This window comes from Patagioenas fasciata, chromosome 5 (genome assembly GCF_037038585.1).
Source record: "Patagioenas fasciata isolate bPatFas1 chromosome 5, bPatFas1.hap1, whole genome shotgun sequence".
NCBI classification, from domain to species: domain Eukaryota; kingdom Metazoa; phylum Chordata; class Aves; order Columbiformes; family Columbidae; genus Patagioenas; species Patagioenas fasciata.
The window spans coordinates 45,809,987-45,816,493 of NC_092524.1; positions in this window are offsets into that span (position 1 = coordinate 45,809,987).

A 6,507-nucleotide genomic window follows, 5' to 3' on the forward strand; every position below is an offset into this window, starting at 1 on the left:
CCCCTGCTGCCGAGGAGGCTAATGGTGACTCTGCTAGGAAGCCCTGTGGAGCTTTCCTAGGTAGCCTGCAGGAGAAAGGGATGCCAAGGGTTGTCCTGTTGCATTCTTGGGCCTGAGCTACATGGTGGGGCAACAGTGAGCCAGAGGGGCATCTCTTAAGAAACCATTTAGCTTCTTGTCATTGGTGCCGGAGAGTTCTCACCACCACCCATCCACCCCAGCATACCCTGTGTGGTCCCAGAGGAAGGGATCAGGGGCGGCAGGTGCCCCAGGCATGAAGGCATGTGAGAGCCAAGAGCTGCTGAGCAGCACTGTGAGCTGCTGCAGACAGCCCTGGGCACCTGGGCTCTGTGTGTCAGGAAGCAATTGGAGTAATTAGCTGCCAGCAGCTTCTCACCAGCGAACTCTTCCAAGGGAGTAAGCTGGTAGTTACTCCAGAATGGTTACCTGTGTCTCCAGACTGTCGGAGGCTGGAGATAGCTGCTTCCAGCAGCAGTGGTGGCTGCAGCAGCAGCTGTGAAGGAGGACATGAGACCCCTGGAGCATGTCCTTCTTTGGCTGAGCTGAGGGAAGGAGCAGAGAGAGTGGGTTTTCTGACTGTGGGTGCTAACACAAGCCATATTTGGGTGGCCCTAAGGCTGAGGCAGACCAAGTCTGGCAGCAGGGCGGCGGCCATGGCATCCATTGGCATGGCACATCATGGTACGTGGCTGCCAGCTGCTGCTGCAGGCAGGTGGACATCAGGAGAGCCTGGGGGAACATCTGCAGTGGGAAGTACCTGGCGCTCTGCAGGGTGGAGGTTTGGCTTCTCCTTACCATCACCTGACTCTCCCCAGACTGGGAGTGTTGCATGCTTCACCTTGGGGTCTGTTTGCAGGATGAATCTCTTCTGGGTGCTGGCCTTGGGCTCTCCTCCCTCATCCTCCAGCACCCCCTTGCAAGACATTTTTGAGGAGCCCTGGTGAAGAGATCTAGGCAAGATATCTTTTGTGCCCTTAGCTGGGTAGGTAGGAAAATAATACTTGTTCCTCTGAGGGGTTTTACAAGTGCTCTTACATTTCTTTCTCCCTTGATGGCAGCAGGGTCATGGTGGGTCTTTGTGAGTTGGTGCCGCTTAAATGGTGACTTCTCCTTATTTACTGATATAATTTGTGGCTAAGCAGAACTGTAGCCCTTGACTAATACCTGTCTTGCTGCGCTCACATTGAGTTGGTGGTGGGAGATGAATTTGAGGTGGCCCCAGCTGGACTGCGCTGCATGGCCAAGGCACTGGCCAATGTGTCTCTTCCTTTGCATGTGTGAAGTGAGGTTTAGCTCAGGTGCCACCTGAGCTCCCTCACATATGAGTGCTTAAAAGCATTGACCTCAGCAAAGATGGAAATTAAAAGATGAGTGAAATGTAGAGGCTGGGAAGCTGTAAAGCCCATGGGGAGCAGCCCCCCAACCACCTGTAATTTAAGCTTCTCTTCTGCCACTAGTGCACCCCATTTATGTCTGAGAGAGGGGGTTTGCAGGTGCAGAAGGTGGATGATGTGCAGCATAGCCTGCCTAGATGCCAGGCTGTGGGAATAGTTGACTATAACCAAGCAAAGCTTCGGGGCACTCAGGTGGTATGTGTTAGCTCAAGCACCTCTTTGCCTCCAGATTTTGCACAGGCAACTGGTCTGTTGGTGCAAAAAGCAGTAGTCTTGTTCTGAAAAGGTAGTGGAGGTGTTGGGGTTTGCAAGACCAATCCTGTGCTTGCTGGGATCTTCAGAGTGGAGATGTAGCAGTGACAGGAGGACAGAAAAATCAGTGCCACTGTTCAAAACTGCTCCTGAGCTGACAAGCACAAGTGCAATTCATTATCTATGTGGGCAGGGAAGGGGAAAAGATGAGGAGAAAAAGTAAAAAAGGGATCTTTTTGATCAGTGCCCTGCATGATTCCCTCCATAGGCCCAGGCTACAAGCAACTAGTGCTGCTGAGCCAACCCTGCTATTGACATGGGAGTCCTTTTCCTCCTGCCCCCCAGGTTATTTGTGGGGAACCACCTGCCCCTGTCCCAGCAGGTTACAGCAGCCATAGTCAGGTCCCTGTTTTCCTACCACCCTCTCTGCCTCCTCCCTATTAAAACCCATCTCTCACGTGCCATGGCTGAAAATGTCTCCTGGATCCAGCTGTGGTCCACTGCTGCTCTGCTATTGTCCTTTGTGAGTATTTTTGCTGAAACATTTTGCCCTGTAGATCTTCATGTCAGATCTACCCTTTTCATGCTGCAGCAATGGCTCCCTCCTTTCCCTGGTCCCTGCATGCCAAGGAGCTCCCTGCCTGCAGCAGCAATTCCTGCTGGCAACCCCTCATCTCCCTGCATTCCAGCCGATGTCCACCTCTCCTGCCTTCAAGGTTTCTTTACTCTTCTGTATTTCCAAACCCTCCTGATTTTGACTCGTTAGCAAAGGTCACCAGGGCACCCTGCTTTCCTATGCCGTTTGCCAGTGAAAAATATGGGTGATCAGTCCTTATATGGATCCTCAAGGACTTTGCTCCCCAGCCCAACAGATCTTTCAAAATATTAACAACCCATTAATGCTAGTCTTAGCTTTCTTGAACCAGCTGAGGTTCAGATGCAGTGTTCCCTGCCTTTCCTTTTCTAGAAAACAAGTGAGCTGATGTGTAATGCTAATTTAGGACAGTCAACATTTGGAAAATGCCAGAGTTTGGAAGAAAATATTTAGATATGAAAGCACTTCAGGAAGGAATAGCTTCCATCTCTCTAGCCTAATGGTGTCAAGAGTTTTCTGCTTGCACCTAGGCTTTGGTATATTACTTTGAGGGTGGCATTTTAGCAGATATTACATTATTTCATTTCTTCTTCCCTGGCTTCTTCCTCTGCCTCTCTCTCCATCCGTTCTCCATCACTTCAGTAACCTCAGCACTGGGGAAGGCAGGAGAGCTGTGACTGGGTGGACACTTCCCATCAAACTCAGACCCATGAGAATAAAGCTACATCTTCCTGGTGCTTCTGCAGCTGTGTGGGTCTGGGCAGGGGGCAGGCAGGAAGCCTGCCTGTGCAGGGGGGGGACTCCCTGCCACAGGGATGCCCCTCAGCTCTCCATGCCAGGAGAAAGCAGCACTCTGACCTCACTCTGGCTTCCATGGGACACTGGGCTTGGTCCTGCCTGATGTTTTGATTAAGCAATGAGATTGATTTTAAAAATGAAGCCAGCAAATGCTGAACTGATTAGAAACCAGTTAAGCACAAGTGAAGAGGGAGACCCTGCAGAGTGGGGGATTTCTGCTGGGGAGACTGCGAAAGGCTGAGTGGAGCGCAGCCCTGCAGCCAGCAAAGCTCCTGAGCAGAAATGGGAGATAAGGATGCTGTGCTGTGTCCAGCACTACAGCAGTTGCAGGACATCATGACATTTTTTTGAAGTGAATAGTCTGGAAAAGCCCAGAGGTATTGGGTAGCTTCATAGAGGAGCAGTGGTGGGGAAGATGGGCCCTATGAGGAGAAAGGCCAGCAGCTCAGCCTCTTTAAGGCAGTGAAGATGACAGTTTGGGGAAGGGGCAGACCTTGGTGGCACCAGGGCTGAGGTTTGGCAGCCAAAAGGAGCCCCATCCCATCTCAGCAGCACACGTTAAACATCGGTGGAAGTCAGCCGTGTGCACCACTCCTCAAAGGCCCAGGTGGCTGCTGCTTTTGCTTGCTGAGAAGAGGAGGTGGAAAAATCCTGACCCTGCAGCGTGCGGTGTGGTGGAGGGAGAAGAGAGGCTCTTCCACTGCTGGCCCTGTCCTGTCCCACTCTGTCAATGGCTGGAGAGGCAGCAGCAGCTTCTCTGCTCAAGGGAGCTTGGCCCAAGGGGGGCCCTGTCTGGTACCTGCCAGTCTTGAGTCTCCAAAGCCCCTGAAGGATGACTTGTGAGGATGTTTAAACTGTGGTTTTAAGATACGCCTTCTAAAGGGCAGCTGTGGTTCCCTTGTAAAGCCCTTGGCTCTGAGGTACAGCCCAGGCACCAGCTATGGCAAAAATTAAGTCAGCTCAGAGGAGCAGCGCATCTGCAGACAGGGTCCCCACACATCACTGTGCCTGGACACTGCAGGGGAAGGGGAGAGGGGGTATGCAGGGGTACAGCCCCTCCATGCCACAGCAGGGACAGATAAGCAGTGGAGGATGACACTAACTCCGGTGCATCACTGTCACTGACCAACTTCTCCCCAGATGTCACAGAAAGCCCAATGGCTCACTGTGGGCCATGGGGACAGCATCTACCTTGTCCCAGCAAGGTGTTCCCACCTAGCACTCTGTCCTCTCTTGGCACTGCTTGTCCTCCTGCCCCATGGGGACAGCTCAGACGCACTGGGGCATTCCTGCATGTGTGGTTACCAGTGGCTGTGGAAGAGGGAGCTGGTGTCTGCGTCTGTGGGGAGAGGAGAGGTAATGAGCCTCCTGATTTCACAGCAGTGGATGTCTGAGTGATGGGTCTTAATTGGCTTCTGTCTGCAAAAATCCTCTCCTGCCAGCCCCAGGAGAGTTAGCATTGCCATAGGCTGTGCCTCCCTGCAGTCTCGCTGCTGCAGGCTGTTTTTGGGGAGCAAAGGGGAAAGGATAAGCTAGGTGAAGAGATGCACTGCTAAATGCTTTTTTAAAAATTTTTTTTGGGGGACAGGAATAGAAAATTTGGCCTGTCTCAGATAATTAGCTATTTCCTTACTTGATTGCTGTGAAGGGAGAACACTGGCTGTGCCATTAAGTGAGGCGAAGGACTTACTCCACTTTTATTTCCCTATGTCTCGTTTCTTGCCAGCCTCCAGGGGACGGATGGGGGGAGAATGGAAGCATTTATGCACCACCAGCGCTGGCTGCAGTTGCACTCCACCAACGGGCACTGCTTGGAGAGCTGGCAGCAGCTTTGCCTCTGCCAGTGGCTGTGACCTCCCAGGCAGATGAAGGTGCTGGGAGCACAGCAGGACACCTTGTGTCCTGCCCCAGTTGTTTCCACATCGCCCACAGGATGGCTGGGAGGATGCAGGAGGACCAGTGCCCCACTGGATCCCTTCAGCTGGGGATGGGGTCCCACAGAGCTCTTGTGTCCCACACAAGCCACACTGGCTTATCTGCTTTTTTCCTTCATCATCTCACCTCATCCTTTTGGGAAGGGGAGTGAGATCCAGCACAGCTCCATCCCTGCATCCCTCATCAGCACTCCCCAGCCCTGGTGTGCAGCCAGTGGCCCCATTTTGTCACGCTGCAGTACCTGCTGAGAGGTGAGTGGTGTGAGCAGAGCTGAGAGAAGCAGGCAGTGGCTCAGATACATTGGTTGCTCAGCTCTGTGGCTGAGGCATTGGTGCTGTTTTCCTTGGCAGGTTTCTTTCTGACTGTATCTCAGAAGGAGGGAGGCTTCAAAGGCCACCCTTCCCCTTGTCACAGGCTTTGTCTGCCCCATCCTTAGTTGCTTCTGAAGAGAAAGGCCCACGGAGAGGGGCTTACCTTGGTGTTGTGAAGGTTATTAAGAGAGCCCAAGCCGGAAGACAACACGTTTTCCACTGCTGAGAAAAGAAAACAAGGGATGGAGCAGATGTTCAGTCAGCCATGGGGAATGGGGCTGGCTCCATCCCCAGGGTCTTCTCCTCACGGCAGGGAGGGCACCTGGGACACCTGGTGATGGTGTTTCTTGCAACTCAAAAGCTGCTCAGTGTGTGAGACAAGAGTGGTGTGTCTGAGCACAGGCACAGGGGGCAGGGGATGGGTTTTCTGGTGACTTTCTCGGTGTCACTGTCTAAGGGCGAGGAGTGCTTGTGGGGCAATGGGGCCAGGGCAGGGGCACCTGGGGAACAGTGAGCAGGAGGGTGATGAAACAGGATTGCTGGGGCCAGGGGGTTGCAGAACTGTGCTTGTGCTGGGGGTGCTACACAGCACCTGCATTCACAGGGACAGGCACCTGCAGCTGGCTGACGGGGAGCTCGGTTGCAGATAGATGTCCTAATTAAGGATAACAAATTACTCATGATTGAAGAAGGAGGGGCTTCTTCTGATGTACCATGGGACTCTTCAGCATCTCCTGTGATTATTTTTTAGAAAGTGCCAGGGTGTGGGGAAGTACATCAGGTTGTGGTGTTCACCTTTGTAGGACATCACAATTTAACCACCCCCCGCCTTTATCCCTAGCTCAGAGAACCCCAAATCCTGCCTTGCCAGCCACCAGGAATGCTGTTCCACCACCTCCCCTCTGCATGGGCACAGACCGTCTTTGCAATCACTGCCCTGTGCCTCACCCCCCACACCTGCGACATGCCACCGCACTCCTTTCTGGGCTTGAAATGCTGCCACACCAGAATTCAAGGCTATTCCTCCTTCACTCCAAATTTCTGAGTATGCCCTGTGGGACCGGGAGCTCTGCTGTGGGGCTGGGATTCCCAGGTGGGAGAGGGACCCCTCCCGTGGGAGGACAGAAGGGAGAAGAGTAGTGAACTCTTCCACACCCACTGGTAGGGTTTAGTTTAACGTTTGTATTTTTTTAGCTTGATC